The sequence below is a fragment of the Sus scrofa genome, chromosome 5 (genome assembly GCF_054392235.1).
Source record: "Sus scrofa isolate SSC_HxYL_T2T_F1_AM1 chromosome 5, Sscrofa_HxYL_maternal_Yorkshire_Landrace_v2.0, whole genome shotgun sequence".
NCBI lineage: Eukaryota > Metazoa > Chordata > Mammalia > Artiodactyla > Suidae > Sus > Sus scrofa.
In genome coordinates, this window is record NC_139387.1 from 37,671,420 (window position 1) to 37,690,978 (window position 19,559).

General features: G+C 38.8%; 1 protein-coding gene across 15 annotated transcripts in view; it reads left to right on the forward strand.

Annotated features, from left to right (window-relative positions):
- The first annotated feature begins 1,659 nt into the window (after nt 1-1,659).
- Nucleotides 1,660-19,559, forward strand: part of FRS2 (fibroblast growth factor receptor substrate 2) — a 127,714-nt gene continuing 109,814 nt past the window's right edge. For 6 of the 15 annotated variants that reach the window (XM_085024649.1, XM_085024647.1, XM_085024645.1 and 3 more), the window contains exon 1: nt 1,660-1,814. The gene's annotated coding sequence lies outside the window, so the exon portion shown is untranslated. 15 annotated transcript variants of the gene reach the window in all.

Genomic DNA, 19,559 nt, shown 5'->3' on the forward strand with positions numbered 1-19,559 from the left:
AGGCATCGTTTGCATCTTAAATTCATAATAGCAGGTTCTGAACTATTTCCCTTTCCCCTGCCTTTCTTAATAGGAAAAAAAAAAAAAAGACTTCTCCTCCTCTACAGTTTGAAGAGATGCTTGTAAATTTGTTTTGCAGATAGTGTTCATGCTAAGAGGCTCTTCCTCCACCCCACCCGCCTATCTGGTCTCAGATACAGAAACTGCCTCAGATATTCGGTGCCTTCCTGATTTTGTGGTTAAAGTATCCCTTTTTTTTTTCCCCTTCTTCCCTGCCTGGCATCTGACTCTAGGTCCTCAAACTGTCTCAGCTCATAGCGTCACAAGTATCCAGGCTGGCCCCAAGGACATTCTTTGGCTCACCTACCTTCATTTTTCCCTTTGCCAAAACCTCTACTCTTTATTTCCTTAACTAACCTTTTCTATCGCCTGTTGCTAACCCATAGTTTTCAAAATTACCCTCTGCTAAAATGACTCTACTAGAGGAAAAATTGTTCTTATTAGTGATGAGGGAAGAAAATTGTTGATTTTTACCCAGTCCTACGTGGATACTAGTACACCACAGCTTATCAAGCATTTTCATTTTGAATTCCTACAAAAATCCAGAGATGATTATATATATATATATGCATACACACACATCAAATACATCAACTGTATTACAAATAAAGAAACAAGCTGAGAGAGGTCAAGCAACTCGCCCAGGGTGGAAAAATAAAAATAAACGACAAGATCCATGCAGTAAGAGTCCAGAGTCCCCAAGCTCTTGACCTCTATTGAAATTCCAAGTGATGATGGAATATAGGAATATAATTTAGTTCCTGCCCTTAAAGAATTTATAATTCTTTTTTTTTTTTTTTTTTTTTTTGGCTTTTTGTTGTTGTTGCTATTTCTTGGGCCGCTCCCGCGGCATATGGAGGTTCCCAGGCCAGGGGTTGAATCGGAGCTGTAGCCACCGGCCTACGCCAGAGCCACAGCAACGCGGGATCCGAGCCGCGTCTGCAACCTACACCACAGCTCACGGCAACGCTGGATCGTTAACCCACTGAGCAAGGGCAGGGACCGAACCCGCAACCTCATGGTTCCTCGTCGGATTCGTTAACCACTGCGCCACGACGGGAATTCCCCAAGAATTTAAAACTTGTGTTGGGGTAGGTGAGATTTATACACACAAGTTAAAATAAAGAGCCACCGTTTTTGTATTGGTACTGGTCTCCTCCTCTGCAAGATGTAGCTAACAGCACCGACCTCAAGGGGCTTGGGAATGATTAAACTGAGTAAAGCGCTTTATACAGCGACTATCACGCAGTATGCGGTCAATATATGTTAACTTATTATTTTTAAAGGAGGCAGATTAGAGTGGTAAGAATACTGGAGAGATCCAGGAGGCGGGTTGTAGGCGCTGGACCGTTGCATCTAAGTTCTCCGAGCCTCGGTTTCCTCTTCTGCAAAAGCAGGTGCCTGGAGTGGAACACGTCGAAGGAGGCAGCGGGAGTCTGGAGAATCGAGGGGCCGCGGCGCAGAAAGGGTTAGCGTCGGATTTGCCGGCGCCGGCGGGAGGGGCTCTGCCCCGCCCCACCCCGCCCCGCCCGGGAGGCGCCGGCAGCTCCAGCCTGTGAGCAGTTCCGGTGCCAAAACCCTTCCCTCCCCGCTCCCCCGGAAGTGCTTTTCCATAGTTCGAGCCGGAGAGAGGCCTTGTAGGTACTGCCGCTGAGGCTCGATCGGCTCGGAAGAGGGGCTCCTGCCTAGGTGGGAGCCCGGGGGTCCGCGCCTGCCGACCCGTGCCCTGCCCGCTCCCAGCGCCCAGGCGGACGGTGAGTGGCCGGCGGAGCTGACTGCGACGGCCGCGGGCCGCGTCGGGGCTGGCGCTCTCGGGCCCCCGCTGCCCGCTTGGGACTCCGGGCTGCAGGCTGGGCTGTCGGGGTTCGAGGAAGGGGGTTGTCGACCGCCGCGGTCTTTGCCGAGCCTGCGGGGCGGGAAGAAGCGGGTGGCTGGGCCGTGGGGTGGGCGGGGCGGAGCCGGGGTGGGGGTTCCTGGAGCTGTTGTTGCTGTTGGGACTCTAGAGTAAGGATGGCCTGGGCCTCCGTCCATCCGACCCCTCACTTAAGCTCCCCCAAGTACTCGCGCTGCCTCTCCGATTTGGTTTTCTCTCTCCGACCCGAGCCTGGGAATCTAGACCTCAGACTCAGTCTTGGGCTGTAGTTCTCGACTTTTGCTGTCTCTGGATCTGTCCTCGGGCTCGGTAGTTAGCTCGGGTTCCAGGGGTGTTGTCTCCTCCGACCCAGGGTTGGGCGATGCGTGTGTAGATGTCGGGGATCTTTTGCAAGGCTTTCCAACCAGACCCGCTTAGGGGTTGCCCAGGATCGATTGGGACCGGTTTTGGATACGTAGGTCACTGTGGGAGCAGCGCGCCTCCCATGATCTTTACTCGCTTGAAAGCTTACTCAAGCCGTTGTTGAAGTGACTTCTTAAAAAAAACAGCTTGCTTGAAGAAAAGCAGTTCAGGTAAATTCCCTCTTTTTCTCGGCAGTAAGAAATGATGCTATTCTCTAATCTGTACTCCTAATTTCTGTGGCTATCTGAAGTCACAGTTGTATGATGAGTTCAGTCTGTGGTTGTTGCACAAATTGACTGCAGAGGGTTGGAGAATTATACCTCCTCTTTCCCGACGTTTATATACCTTCATATTTGGGACTGTCATTTTCCTTAACTTTTAAAGAAAAATTATTCTCTATAACTCCTAGGAGGTTCCTTATACTGTTACAGCTGTTGCTGCAATGCAGAGGTTCACACAAGTGGGTAGAGGTGTTTTGTTTTATGTTTTTTTAATTTATATTATGAGGTGTTTACTTTGGAGAAATTGAGCATTTCCTAGAGGAGCAAGTGATGTAGGTAGTTTTTTTTTTTGGTGAACAGATTTTAGGTAATAAGCTACTCCTGAAAGGTTGGTAGGAAATAGGATTTACTCAGTTTAATCGTGATTTTGAAATTATGATCGTAAGAGAAAGCAGTTACTGCAGATTTTGACTATCAGCGGATGACCATTGTTTTTATAAAGTATCTACACAGCACGTTTGTGAAACCTGTGACACTTTCATGTACTTCTTGTCTGGTGCTTATATTAGGGCTTATACTGTAGTTTTTGGGGGTTCTTATCTGCTTCTCTTTCCTCCCACCAGTGAAAGGGGAGGCAATATCATGAATTAGGGAAAATAGACTGAAGTGACAAGTTCAGTGAGCTCTCTTATGCAAAAGAAAATTTATTTTAGGCTTGTTGATATTTAACAGGCAAAGGGTGGATGATTTTTAAAGTTCCTGGAAAAAATTGTAGACAAAAAAGTTAGTTGTCCAACTTTTAGATTTAGATAGAAACCATAGATTCTTAGCTACTTGAAATTCTCTAGTTCTTTTAGAGCATAGGGTTGAAATATTGGAATTGAGAGAATCTGGAAAAGGAGTTAAGTTAGATACGGTTATGGATCCGTCCTGAATGAAGGTATGATAGTTAATGTATTTCAAGGAGAAATAGTTCAAGATTTTTAAGAACAGAAAGAGGTAGGGAAAATCAGATACTTTCAGGTGTTGTAAATTTAATTATGTTCACATCAATTCAGTAGATATTGAACATTTACATTGTAAATTATATTATTCAAGTCAGTTCAACAGATATTGCTATGCTAGGCATCAAGCTATGTTAGACAGCCGTGTAAGAGTAAGTAAAGATATAGCCACAACAACCAAGCTTCGTGGCAATAGTTTTCCAAAGTGTGTCAGAAATCATAATGAGCATGTTAAATATTTAGGCATATTACATTTTTAAATTTTACAATTGGAAGTGAGTGCTGTGTGCTTCATGAAAATCACTGCTAGGCAATATAGCATACTAAGATTAAGTTGTTGCTCTTCCATAGTTTGAAATCAAGAAGGTGATGTCAGATATTTGCATAAAAATTTACAACATATAGAAATAAATGTAAATACTTGCTACATGAGTGGTTTGACCTAAAATTTGGAGTTGTACTAAAGGACAGTGGGTTCATTTTTAGCCAGAGTAAAATGAAAAGTGGTGGAGGTATAGTATTCCTTTATAATGCCTTTATAATGCTTATAAAGATAGCTCTGAAGCAATTATTTATTGAACATTTAGTGAGCACCAGGCTCTATGCTAGTTACTTTACGTACATTTTCTTCTTTTTTTTTTTTTACATACATTTTCTAAGCATCACAACAACACCTAAGCATATTGCTTAATAATGACTGATACTTAAATAAGTAACTTAATCTGTACTATGTAGCTAGCAGGTAATTGAGACCCAATTTGAATCCAGATCTGCCTGGTGTCAAAGCCTATGTTTTTGTGCTACAACATGCTACCTCCCAATAAACTGGTAACCTGAGTTCAACATTTCAGAGGGTAAGACTTTTTCTAAGACACAAATTTAGGAACTGGAAGTAGGTGGATGAAGGCTTTTCAAATAAAGGGAATGATGTGAGCACAAGTGTGGAGGTGGGAAATTCATTGTGTTCTCAGGGGACAGTTAGTGTGGACTCGATTACCTAAACATTTTAGGGAATAAGAGATGAGGTTTGAAATTTAATTTGGGGCTGGATTGTTTAAATGTGGTATTTAGGAATATTTGGGAGGTATTGTGACATTACCAAGGTGTAATGGTGTAGTGTGTAGAATGATTGGTTGTAGCAAACCTACTTTCAATAAGTATAAATACTGGGGAAGGGCAGTGGTGTTGGGATGATTTAGTAGGTGGGTGGGAGGAGGAATTGGTGAGAAAGGTTTGGAGGAAGTGGAGGTTGAAGATGACACATTTAAAATATAGGTGATGAGAGTGGTGGTACTATTACTAGAAATATGGGCAAGAAAGGACCTAATGAGATCGGTAAGTTTTTATATACTTGCTAAACACTGGGAATGCTCAGAGGTTTTTGGAAGTATAGGTTTGTAGTTCCTGAGAGAGGTCATTGCAGAGCATTTATTAAACATAGGTGTAGAGAATAATATAAATAGATGTATTAGTTGAATCTATATAAGAAGACGAAAGAGCCAAAGAACAGTTTAGATGAAAAGGCAAAGAAAAAAACCTTTATTTTAGGTGGCATCTGTTTAAAACAGAAGAAAAAGACACTAGATAATTTTTTTCCGTGGGTAAAAAACCTGATAGTCTGTATACTGCTCCCTCACATTGCAGTTTCAGATGGAGAATCTGATCATTGAAAATCTCATTGGGAAACAAAACTTTCTTGCCATTGCTACCAAGAATACTATGCTATTAACAGTTGCAGGGAGGAGGAACTATTTCAGACTCATTTTGTTCAGAGTGGCAACCTTTGCTTACTTTAGAGCTGTTGGGTCGTTTCTTTTGGGCATTTGTTGGCAAGTTATATATGAGGATTTGGAAGCAATTCTCTGCTCTAGTATTCTGTTTATTTATGTATATGACTTTCAATTTTGGTTTCAATATCAAGAACTCTGAATGTTCAAAGATAATTTTTGTGTCTCCTGTTTCAACTGGCTGGTAATAGTGCTTTTCATAGAAAATGGTATTTAATTAAATATTTTTCTCCCAACTCTCTTTGATAAGTACTTTTAATTAACATGAGTAGTTTTGTCTCTAATGTTTGGACTATCCTGAATAGATAGAGTGATATCTCTCTCTTTATCCAAAATATAATGATCCATAATATAAAAACTATATATTTTAATTTGGAAACTAATAACTTTAGATTTATAGACTTTCAGGTAGTTTTCTGTTTAGATATTTAAATTAAGGGAACCTGTGTATTGAAGTGTGAACGATTGTAATTATTTGCAGAGTGAGGCTTAGAGTTGTTAACTTTTGAGGACAAGTTGATTATTTTTAGATTGAGTTACCATGGAAGTGTTTATTTCCTTCTTGAGAATTAATATATTCCTTTTGTTTTAGCGATATGTTTTTCACTCTGTCACAGGCACTTGGGAACGTCCTAAGAGTCCTGTGTCGGTGTTGTTGAGGCAGGGGGTTTTGTGTGTGCTTTGTCTGGGCTGGTTAGCTTAGTTGCAGTGAGCCTGGTATTAATGAGGCAAAGGTCAGGAGTTCCATTTAGCTTTAGCCTGAGCGATGGCCAGGGAGTACACCTCACTCCCGCCGACAGTCTTGGAAATGCCTCGGTTGTCATTGGTCACAAAGGTGACTGGATTAGGATGGATCTTTTTACCACTGGGAGAATATTAGAGGAAATTTAGCATAATGGTTAGGACCTCTTAACTCCGGAATTAGACAGATCTATGTTAAAATTCTTGATCTGTGACCTTGGGAGCGTCCCTAAACCCCTCCAAGCCTCGATTTCCTCATTATTGAATAGGTTAATATTTGGTTTGGGCATGTCCTACCATTGCTTTCTTTTTCCAAGTGGGAATTAGCAATTTAAGACTTGTGGTTCCCAAATGCTGGACTATGGAGTGGTGTCAGTCCACAACAAAGTTTTCACTTGTCTGAAGTAAAATGAAAATAAGTGAGCTTCTCGTAAAGCTACGTCTACTGAATTCAGAAGATTTTTTTTTCTAAAATTATCTTTTACCATTTTTGGTATAAGCTTACTAGTTTTGTTTTTTGTTTTTTGTTTTTTGTTTTTTTTTTTGGTCTTTTTAGGGCCACATCCACAGCATATGGAGGTTTCCAGGCTAGGGGTTGAATCGGAGCTGGAGCCACTTGCCTGTGCCATAGCCACAGCCATGCCAGATCCAAGTCGCGTTTGCAGCCTATATCACACTGCTCATAGCAACACCGGCTCCTTAACCCACTGATCAAGGCCAGAAACCTCTGTCCTCATGGATGCCAGTCAGATTCATCTCCCGCTGAGCCACGACAGGAACTCCTAAGCATATTAGTTTTAAAAAATGAAATAATGGTGATATTCATTTGTAGTTACTTTCTTTATAAATGCCCTTGGCAGAATAAAAGTTGGCAAATCTGGAGTTCCCGTCGTGGCGCAGCAGAAATGAATCTGACTAGGAACCATGAGGTTGCGGGTTCGATCCCTGGCCTTGCTCAGTGGGTTAAGGATCTGGCGTTGCTGTGGCTGTGGTGTAGGGCGGGGGCTACATCTCCGATTCGACCCCTAGCCTGGGAACCTCCATATGCTGCAGGTGTGGCCCTAAAAGGACAAAAAGACAAAAAGAAAAAGGAAAAAAAAAAGTTGGCAAATCTGTGTTGGTCCCCGCAGTTTTTTTTTTTTTTTTTTTTTTTAAGGAGATTATGGTTTTGTGAAATCTGAAAATCTTAAACAGACGGGGTAGGGGTGGAGGGGAGGAGGGGAGTACACATCCAACATATTTATGCACAGTCAAGTTAGGTCTGGGGTATTTTATACCCTTCATTACCCTCCAGGGGCTACATTGTGATTCTCAGCTCCATTGAATTTAATTTTGTCAAGTTTTTGACAATAGCTTGTCAGGTCAAGCTATTACTACTTATAGCACTTTTTAAGGAGCAATTCAGATTGTTTTCAGTTGCGTCCAAACAAGTTTCTCCAAATTACTTGTTTAAAGCTGTGTTTCTCAACCACAGTCCCAGGAGGAAACTGGTGAACTGTGGGGGCTGCCTGGGGGTGCTGCTGTTAAGTCATTACTCTGTTGATTAGCCAACAAGATAAATAACTCGCCTTTGACATAGTGAAGTAGTAGAAATTGGCTTTCCTTTCACCTCTTCTGCAGGATCTCTGAAGCCAGAGCAAGAAAAGCTTTTTTATTTAATATAGCAAGTAAACCTTGAGCACATATCAGCATTCAAAATGCTTTCTAGAGAAAGAGAATAGTTTAGTACTTTGCATAATAGGTTATGTAAGTGGAGCCACAGAAGTCCTCCCGGGGACACAAAACAATTATTAGCATAAGCGCTTATTGAAATTTCATTTTGTTGTTTAGAAGAGAGGCTTATTGACTCCCGGGTTCACTTAGAGTTGGAGGGAAAACTTAAGGTGCAAACCTAGTCTAAGTGTTAAATTAAGGTTTAACATTTATTTCCTTTGCGGGTTTTTGATTAGGTAATTTAAAAAATTGAAAGTGCTATAGAAATACTTAATTTGTGTTAGAATGCCTAAAGTAAAAATGTTCGGGTTAAGTTCAAATAGCTTAGACCCGCCATCCTTTAATTTAAAAAAAAAAAAACTGGAAGTATGCTGCTTTAGATATTAAGGATTCTATTGTACTGTAGAGTTTTATTGTATATCATTGTTTCCGGTACATTAGAAAGTCATATAGAATTCATTTATTTTAACAGTGCTTAAATTTCACCTTCAGACTGCTCCTAATGGCAGAAATGAGAAGTCTAGAGATGCAGCCCAGAGTGTTCTGCTGCAAGTAGAAAATTTCATGATGCCCATAGGGTTTTTTTGTTTTTGTTTTTGTTTTTGTCTTTTGTCTTTTAAGGGCTGCACCAGAGCGGCATATGGAGGTTCCCAGGCTAGGGGTCGAATTGGAGCTATAGCCCCTGGCCTACACCACAGCCACAGCAATGCCAGATCTGAGCCAAGTCTGTGACCTTACACCACAGCTCACGGCAACGCCAGATCCTTAACCCACTGAGAGAGGCCAGGGATCGAACATGCATCCTCATGGATCCTAGTCAGGTTTGTTAACCACTGAGCCACGACAGGAACTCCCTTAGGGTTTTGTTTTTAAAAATTCACATGAATTTTGCATTTTCCTGTTTTATATGTATGTAAACACTTGTTTAAAGTATATCAACTGAAGTTGGTGCCCTTAAGAAGAGCCATATGTTCATCCTGTGGATTTTCATATCCTTACGGTGTGGATTATATTAACAGTTAAGTAGCACTGTGCTTAGCTATTTAATTTTGGTTCATTAAAAAAAACATTCCTGTGTTCTGATGGTTTTGGTGGGACATCGGGGATGGCAAAGTTAGTCACACTTTGTAGATCTTTCTTAACAAACAGCAAAATACTAAGGAGCTGTGGTTTCATAGAAATAAAATGACTTTGAAAGCAGATTTAATAATTATAAAAGTAAGAACACCTTAAAATTTATTCAGTTATTAATATATTACCAGCATTATAATAAAAGTATAGCAGCACCATCTAATGGAACTTGCTGCAGTGATGAAACTGTTCTATATCTGTACTATTTAATATAGTGACTCTCTTATGGCCACTGAGCACTTAAAGTGTGTCTAGTGTTACAGAGGAATAGAATTTTAAATTTTATTCAATTTTAACTAGTTTACATGTGAATAGCCACTGGTGGCTTACTGTATTAGTTCCGCACCCCAGGGTTAGGAAAACAAGAGGGAGAAGAGAAGTTAGGAATTTTCATGCCACCCCTTAGCTCAGTTAAAGGCAAAGGTTAGGCACTCAGTAAGGAATTGTCGAATGAAATAACGAATCTTTTTATTGTTTCAGTCTTTTCGTTTTTTGTTTTTTGCCACGCAGTAGCTTGATGTAGGATCTCATTTCCCAGACCAGGGATTAAACCTGGCCTCAGCTGTGAAAGTGCCGAATCCTAACTATTAGACCACCAGGAAACTCCTTATTGTTTCAGTTTTATGTATTTATTTATTTGTAAATTCCTTTTTTTTTTTTTTGGTCTTTTTTAGGGCCGCACCAGCCAGGTATGGAGATTCCTAAGATATAGGTAGAATCAGAGCTGTAACTTCTGGCCTACACCACAGCTCAAGGCAATGCCAGATCCTTAACCCACTGAGCAAGGCCAGGGATCAAACCTTCATCCTCATGGATACTAGGCAGTTTCATTGCCACTGAGCCACAACACGAACTCCTTTATCATGCTTGGTATTCAGTAGGCTTTGGAATCTGAAGATTGGTGTCTTTCAACAGTTTGGGAGAACTTTTGGCCATTTTTCTCCTCAAATTTTATCTTCCATAATTTGTATCTGGAACTTGTGTTTGAAGTATTTTAGATGTTTTTAGTGTACCCACTGTGCCTCTTGACCTGTTTTATATTTTTCCTTTCTTTATCTTTCTATATTGTGTTCTGGATTTAATTATTCTGGATTTATTTTAACTATTACATCCATTTCTTTTAGTGTGGTAAAATGTAAATAAATAGAATTTATAATTTTAACCATTTTAAAGTACACAGTTTAATGACATTAAGTGTATTCACATTGCTGTGCAACCATCACCACTGTCCATCTTCAGGATTTTTTCTTCATCATAAAATAAACTTCAGGATATCTGTACCCATTGGATAAGAAATCTCTGTTCCTTTCTTCACCCAACCCCTGACAACAGCTGTTTTACTTTTGTGAATTTAGCTATTCTAGGTACTTCATGTAAGTGGATCATATAGAATTTCTCCTTTTGACTGGCTTATTTCACTCAACATAACGTCTTTAGGATTTACCTGTGTTGTAGCATGTTTATTGAGTTTTAAAAAGTTTTTATTTTACTATATTTTTTTTATTTCTAGAGGTTCTCTTCCCTTTTAAGATTGTTTATCCTTTTTTTGGGTAGTTACTCCTTTTTAGTCATGTACTCAAGATATCTTTTATTTCATAATACTCTATTAAATATATTTATTTTTTATTTTGTATCTGATAATTCCAATATCTGAAGTCTGCACATATTTTGCTAGCTCTTTCTTTCTTTTCTTTTCTTTTTTTTCTTTTTTTGTGTGCTTTTTTTCAGGCCACATTTATCACATATGGAGGTTCCCACTAGGGGTCAAATCGGAGCTATAGCTACTGGCCTATGCCACAGCCACAGCAACTTGAAATCCAAGTCAAGTCTGCAACCTATACCATAGCTCATGGCAGTGCTAGATCCTTAACCCATTGAGCGGAGCCAGGAATTGAACCCACATCCTCATGGATACTAGTTGGGTTCGTTATTGCGAAGCCACGATGGGAACTCCTGCCTTCTTAATTTGTTTTATAAATTTTTTTTTTTTTTTTTTGTCTATACCCTTGGCATATGGAAGTTCCTAGGCCAGGGGTCAAATCCAAGCCCCAGCTGTGACTTAACGCCACACCTGTGGCAACACCAGGTCCTTAACCTACTGCACCACAACAGAAACTCCTGCTTTATGATTTGACTATGACATTCCTTAGACATTCCTTTCTCAGTATTAATTTTGTAGAGTGATATTTTTTAGAGTAGCATATAACTTAGAGGTTATAAGTAAATCTCTAGAGATTAATCGAAAGTTTAGGAACACCCCTGTGATCCTAAGCTTTTTATTTTGAAATAATTTCAAACTTATAGTAAAGTTGCAAGAATGATATAGTAGACTCTTATATACCCTTTGTCTATATTCACCATATTTGTCTTATGGCATATCTTGTACCATATTTGTCTTATGGCATATGTTGTATTTGGTTGTCTTTTCTCTTTAGTCTCCATTAAAAGGAAAGAGTTTCTGGAGTTCCCTTGTGGCACAGCAGGTTAAGGATCCAGTGTTGTCATTGCTATGGCACAGGTTCTATCCCTATCGGCCTGGGTACTTCCATGTGCTGTGTGTAGCCAAAAAAAAAAAAAAAGAGGAAGCATTCTTACACCTCTCTTTTGTCTTTTATGTAGTTGAAGAATACAGAGGAGTTATTTTATAGAGAGTTTTTCAATTTGGGTTTGTCTGATTTGCCTTATGATTTGATTCAGGTTATTTATTTATATTCAGTCAGATTACTACAGGAGTGATACGTCTCTCTCAGGAGATCACATTTGGATGTGTGTAATGCTCATTTGCCCCTTATTAGTAATTTTAGTTTTGGTCAGGTTGTTTTCTGGTTTATTCACTGTATAGTTTCCCCCTAAAATTAATAAGCAACCTACAGGGAGATCCCAGTATTTTGTTTTTTCTTAATGAAAAGCCAAGTATTAGTAATAATATACCTTTCATTTATATAGTGCTTTCTAATTAGCCAAGCATTTTTGTACAGATATAGGTTGTTTTATTGCTTTTTAAAAAATTGCTTTTATTGTATTTCACTCTGTTGTGTTCTTCACAAATCAAAGGTTTGTGGCAACCCTTTGTTGAGCTAGTTTATTGGTGCTATTTTCCCAATTAGCATTTGCTCGCTTCTTGTCTTTGTGTTACATTTTGGTAATTCTCACAATATTTCAAATGTTTTTCGTTATTATTATTATATTACAGTGATCTGTAGTCAGTGATCTTTGATGTTACTGCTATGTCTTGCTGAAGGCTAGGATGATTTTTTAGCAATAGTCTTTTTCAAAACAACTTTATTGAAGTAAGTTTGATTAAAAGTGTTTTTAGATTACGTATATTTTTTAGATGTAATGCTGTTGCACACTTAATAGACTACAGTATAGTGTAAATATGACTTTTATATACACCGCACAACCAAAAAAATTCATGTGACTCTCCTTATTGCGATACTTGCCTTATTTTGGTGGTCTGGAACTGAACCTGCAATATCTCTGAGGTATGCCTGTATTTTATGATCTTACTTTAATCTTTATGACAATAGTACCTATTTATAGTTCTGGAAACTAAGACTCAGAAACAGCTAATAAGAGGTAGCATTGAAATTCAAACTCTGGTTTTCTTAAGATTTAAAAAAAATTTATTTATTTATTTATTTATTTGCTTTTTAGGGCCATACCTGCAGCATGTGGAAGTTCCCAGGCTAGGGGTCGAATCGGAGCTACAGCTGCTGGCCTATACCACAGCCACAGCACTGCAAGATCCGAGCAGTATCTGAGATCTACACCACAGCTCACGGCAACGCTAGATTCTTAACCTACTGAGTGAGGCCAGGGATCAAACCCACATTCTCACAGATACTAGTTGGATTCTTTCCTCTGCGCCACAATAAGAACTCCAAGATTTTTTCTTTAACCAGCTACAGTTGCCTTTTAAGTTGGTAGATAAGACTATTAACTTAGAGTATGGTTTGTGTCTTGTTTACTGTGTTGTCAATACCTTGAACTGTTGAATGAATAAATAGCATATAGACATGAGTTGCTATCTGATGTAAGGGTCCTGTATGGTTGTAGTTCTAATGTAATTGTATTACTTATGCACATATTTGACATTTATGTATAAATATAGACATATATATTGTATAAGTATATATGGGTATATAATAATATATAAATTGCTTAGAGCCTAAAGCTTGTGTGGAAGGTTTTTTTGTTTTTTTTTTTTTTTAGGTCTGCACCTATAGCATATGGAGGTTCCCAGGCTAGGGGATTGAATCAGAGCTACAGCTGCTGGCCTATAGCACAGCCACAGCAACAAAGGATCTGAGCCACAGCTCACAGCAGTGCCATATCCTTAACCCACTGAGCGAGGCCAGGGATTCAACTGTGGATACTAGTTGGCTTCATTACTGCTGAGCCACATTGGGAACTCTGGAAGTGTTTTTTTGATAGTATGCATAACTCTAGCTAAAATTTTTTTTAGATTAAAAAGTCGATGGATTTGCACATAGCAAAGAAAATTTGGCTTTCTTAAAGGCATTAGGTGTTAGAAATTGATGAGGCAGATTTTCTGATATCAGTTCAGTTCTTTTTCTAATTATTAAAGAAGTCTAAGATTTAGATGATCAGAGCAGATGACTTAAAGTTTTTCTAAGGTCAACTTTTTCATCGATACTAGAATGTAGTGTTGGTTAATATAATCTTTTGACCTGGTAACAGCTAGGCCCTATCTAGATTCATCTTTTTTTCCTCTTACCTCCTACCTTCTACCTTCCATTCTTTGTTAAAGCTGGAGGAACTTGGGCATAGAACCTTGGTTAGAATACTAATTCATTCCATGGCTTCAGGATATAGTCATTGGGAACATATTAGACATCAAGAACCATGCTAGATATTGATGTTTAAATGGTGAATTAAGATAGATGTGGTTGCTATCATGGAGCACCATCCAGAGATGACAAACTGTTACATCTTTTGTCAGTCATTTTTTTTTTTAAAGTTGGATATATATAAGAAAATCTTATTTATATCTGTTGAAACTTTTCTGGCGAGGGAGGAAATTCTGAGGACTTAATGGATTATGTAAGGATAGTGTTTGAGACTGAAAACTATTCAGTTAAGCATATTCTGAAAGTTGACTGGTAGCTTTAATTTAAATTGAAGCTTTTTATTAAAGCCTGACCTAAGGAAATTACATTCATTATAAAGACTGCCATTTGCCACCTTTGGGGTTTTGTGAATAGTTCCTAGTACTAGTTTCTTAGAAGTCATTTATTACATGGCTCTTTTTACATTCCCTTGTCTCCCACCCCCTCAAAAAAAGTGTAATATTATACATAGAAGTGCATGTAATTTTTTTTTTAACTTTTTTTCTTTTTTGTCTTTTTGCTATTCTTTGGGCCGCTCCCGCGGCATATGGAGGTTCCCAGGCTAGGGGTCTAATTGGAGCTGTAGCTGCCAACCTACGCCAGAGCCACAGCAACGCCGGATCCGAGCCACGTCTGCAACCTACACCACAGCTCATGGCAACGCCGGATCGGTAACCCACTGAGCAAGGGCAGGGACCGAACCCGCAACCTCATGGTTCCTAGTCGGATTTGTTAACCACTGCGCCACGACGGGAACTCCCTTTTTTTAACTTTTATTTTGAGGTAGAGACTCATAGGAAGTTGCAAAAATAGTAGCGCTCTCTGTATTCTTTAACTCAGTTTCCTCAGTAGTGACATCTTACATTACTATCATAGTGTAGGAAAATGAGGAAATTGATACTGATACATTACTGTTAACTAGAAAACAGACCATGTACAGATATCATCTACATTTCTATGTGTGTGTAGTTCTGTGCACTTTTACCCCCTGTATGGTTTTGTGTTACCACTACCGCAATCAAAGTACGAACTGTTCCATCAGCACAGGATTCCCTGGTGCTTACCTCTATGTATTCACATTATATTCACAACCCAACCCATCACTAGTTTTGTCCTTTTGAGAATGTTATATGAATGAAATTATATAGTGTGTAACCTTTTGAGATGCTTGTTTTTAAAAATATAGTTTTAATTCTAAATATAAAAAACATTTCAGAAAGGTTAGACAGTAAAAAAACCAGATTTTGAATCAATCACTCTAATAGTTATCATTTTTGTTTTTTTTGCTGTCACACCCTCCTTTGGCTGTACCTGCGGCATGCAGAAGTTGCCAGGCCAAGGATCAAACCTGTGCCACAGCAGCAACCAGAGCCACAACACTGACAATCCCAAATCCTTAACCTGCTCAGCCACCAGAGATAGCCCTTTTTATGTGATGTTTTATATAATGTTTTATGTCGTATTTCTAGTGTATGCTCAATTTTGTTTGCTTTTTTATTTTTATTTTATTTTATTTTGCCTTTTAGGGCCACGCCTGTGGCATATGGAAGTTCCCAAGCTAGGGGTCGAATCAGAGCTGCAGCTGCTGAGCTGTACCACAGCCACAGCAGTGACAGATCTGAGCCACATCTGCAACCTATACCACAGCTCACGGCAACCTCCAGATCCTCAACCCACCTAGTTAGGCCAGGGATTGAACCCTCATCCTCATGGATACTAGTCGGGTTCCTAACCTACTGAGCCACAACAGAAACTCCTGTTTGCTTTTTTAAACTTAACATTATATTAAGTATTTTCTGTGTCATCATCATACTTAATTTTTGCTATTATAAGAAGTGTGATAGAAAACATCTCAGAGCATCTATTTTTCTTCCTATTTTTAGTTACTTCCTTATAGCAGATTCCCAGATGTGTAATATGTAAAAGGATATGAGGGTTTATCAATCCTGAGACATTTGTCCAATTGCTTTTCAAAAGAATGGTATTACTGGTACTGTTTCACTGTATCTTTGTTAGGTTGGATATTAGTGATATCCCCCCAACTTAATAAAGGTGAAAAGGTAGTTCATTGTTCTAATTTTAGAGTGCATTATAACAGTTTTTCCATGAAGAGTAAAATTGATTGCAGTGTCAAAATGGCATCAACTTTTAAAAATGTGATTTTGCTTGTAAGTTATTTGGAAAAGCATTTTAATATCTGTGCCAGTGTCAAGCAGTTCTGAGCAGGAGTTTAAAGGTAAAGATCCTTCTCTTTACCTTACCTTTAACCTCTTCAGTTTACAGAATGATTCTGCTTTGCTTCCTCTCTGGTCTCGCTCCTAGTTACTCTCTTGCAATCTGGATCCTTGACCTTTTTCTTTATCCATCTGACCTTTTCCTCTTCAGAGAGCTTCTGCTCCCTCCACTGGCACCATACCAGCACCTCATTCACTTTTCCTAAGCTGTAGGTGCCAGACTGTTTCCTGTATTACGGAAATGTTATCCTCACAGTTCAGTGTAACCCTGGGAGCCTGCAGCCTCATGGGGTTTTCAGTATTGGATGTCTTCACTTTTTTGATGACCACCACTGAAGTTATATGGCTAATTATGTATGGAGTATGTGTAATGTACCCAAATACAAAAATAAAATAATAGCAAGGAAATTGCAGTTTTTACTTTTCTCTTTTGGAAGACAGCATTGTTATATTCTTAAGCCAGTAGACCATCAGGGTAATAACAAAACCCTGAAAGAAAATGAAGTTTTTAATTCAGTGTCACTAAGTGACAGGCACTGTACTTAAGTACTTTATTTTATTTAGTTGTCACAATATTCCTATACATTTTTGAGGTAGCTCCGTGTGAAGATCTCATATTAATGTTGAGGAGAAAATCAGAAAAAAGTTGGTTAGCAGGGAATCATAAAAAATGATACGTATTTTCTATTTTAACTCGAATATACATGCTTTCACCATTTTTCCCCCTGTAGAGTCAAGATTTTTTTTTTTTAATGGGTGGGTCCTTTCATTAGAGTTCTGGATTGTCTTTTTAGCATAATCAACATCCATAAGGCGTTTATCTATTAAATATCCCTTTGTAATAGAACAGAGATTTAAAGGCACTTTTAATGTACTATATAAAATCCTTCTACAATATTATGCTTTTTCCCCTATTCTTTTAAAGCTGTTTTATATACACTTAACTCCATAAGAACTTTAACAAAAAATCATTAGCCTTTGAATCTTTTTGAACTTTTCAACATAATTTTCAGAGAAACAACTCCTTTTATGTGCACAATTCATCAGTTTACATGATCTTTAATTACATAATTCTGTTAACAAGTACAGTTGGCATAAATGGGTTTGGGAACAAAGAGCTGACTCTTGTTAAGCATCCAGCTCATCTGGTGAGAGTAGAAGGGGGAGGACATATTAACAAAGTGGGCAACTTAAAGGACTGTAAGGTGCAAGTGGTTATCTGCGATAAGCATCAGGGAGTGGCATATGGAGAAATGGGAGCTCTTTATTTCTGTAAGTTGATAAAGTAGAGGTCTGTTAAGCGAGTTTCTACTGAATGAATTATTATTCTGATTTCCATTTTATAGAGAACATCGAGGCTTGAGAGGGTTACGATTCCTAAGATCAGGCAGGTAAGAAGTGATAGAGCCCTAGGTTTTGTATCTAGATCTGTATAAAGTTCAAATATAGCATGTCCTCTTACCTCCTGTGCAGGTGCTAGATGCCTTTTAGGTCATTTTATTTACCCAGGTATTAAGTAGTCTTCAGTGGTCTTTAGGTCATGTTTCAGGTAGTGGTTTTTACAGTTATTCCATATCTTGGAGCCTCCCTTTATTTTGCTCCTTTGTGTTTCTTTTGCACTAACTATAAAAAAATGAGGGTGCATCCTAAGGTGAAAAATAGGCTTACAATCATTTGTTTTTATTTTATACTGGCTATGTACATGTGAGAACAAGACTAAGGTCTTGCAGTGTTGTGACTGCTGCGGTAATTATGGGTTTTTTTTTTTTTTTTTTTTTTGTCTTTTTGTCTTTTCTAGGACTGCACCCACGGCATATGGAGGTTCCCAGGCTAGGGGTCCAGTCGGAGCTGTAGCTGCCAGCTTATGCCAGAGCCACAGCAGCGCCACATCCGAGCTGCATCTGCGACCTACACCACAGCTCATGGCAACACCGGATCCTTAACCCACTGAGCAAGGCCAGGGATCGAACCTGCAACCTCATGGTTCCCAGTCGGATTTTTAACCACTAAGCCACGACGGGAACTCCTGCTGCGGTAATTATGAAATAGAGGAATGTAAAGGGGAAAAAAGGGGTGGAGAACACAGACCTAAACTTTACTTTTCCTTCAGTTAAAGTTCCTTAGTATGGAATCTGATCAGTCCTGTTTATCCATGTCATTACATGTTATCTCATAAAGCATCAGTTGAGCCGTTAGTATTTAGAGAAAAGGAGAGATATATGGAATTCATAGGTGTGTTTCTGTCCTTATCCAGCACACACAAACCTCCTGTAAATATTTTGAGTGTAGTATGTATTTTTAGTTTACATTTCCAGAATATTTAGAAAACACTAAATTACCTCATTTTCATTGATTTTCAAATGCTAGAATCCAAAAACTTTTTCACAAAATAAAATATATTTGTTAGGTAATAATTCATCGAGTTTCCTGTTTTTTTTTTGTTTTTGTTTGTTTTTTTTGTTTTTGTTTTGTTTTTTTGTCTTTTGTTGTTGTTGCTATTTCTTGGGCCGCTCCCGCGGCATATGGAGGTTCCCAGGCTAGGGGTTGAATCAGAGATACAGCTGCTGGCCAATACCAGAGCCACAGCAACGCGGGATCCGAGCCGCCTCTGCAACCTACACCACAGCTCATGGCAATGCCGGATCGTTAACCCACTGAGCAAGGGCAGGGACCGAACCCGCAACCTCATGGTTCCTAGTCGGATTTGTTAACCACTGCGCCACGACGGGAACTCCCGAGTTTCCTGTTTTTATTACTAAAAACTGTAACTACAGCTGGTGCTTCTGATTACTATGAGATAACTGTTACCACATTGAGTTTTGATTCTAGCCCCCACCCCAAAGAAATTTAGTTATTTTAGTTAAGTGTAAAAAGCTACATTTTAGACAGTATGTGAGGCTATTAGGCTACTTAAATCTTGAAAATAGCTTAAGGAACTCTCAGTTCTACCTTAGGTAGTACTGGACTCGGGATTGAAAACCAGTAATATGAGTTTAAATGTTCACTTATATAGCTGTTAATCCCTGATTTTGGTTATGATTACACATAATATTATGATTAGTGTTACTCTTTAGTTGATTATATCATACCTTGGACATTTTTGAGCCATAGTAAGTAGTTTACCAGTGAATATAAAATAATACATAATAAAAGTTATCAGTTGATGACATTTTTCTTCTTTTTCCTGCTAAATGTCAAGATGTGTAATTTCTACATCTTTCTTAAGTATGACTTTATTAAGCTTTCTTAAGCTTTCTTAAGTATGACTTTATTTTGTGGTTTCTTTCTTTCTGTCTGTCTGTCTGTCTGTCTGTCTTTCTGTCTTTCTTTCTGTCTTTCTTTCTGTCTTTCTTTCTTTCTGTCTGTCTGTCTTTCTTTCTGTCTTTCTTTCTTTCTGTCTTTCTTTCTTTCGCTTTTTAGGACCGCCCCAGCATATGGAAATTCCCAGGCTAGGGATCAAATCAGAGCTGCAGTCAAATCAAAACCTACGCTACAGCCACAGCAAGGTGGGATCTGAGCTTCGTCTGCGACTTACACCAC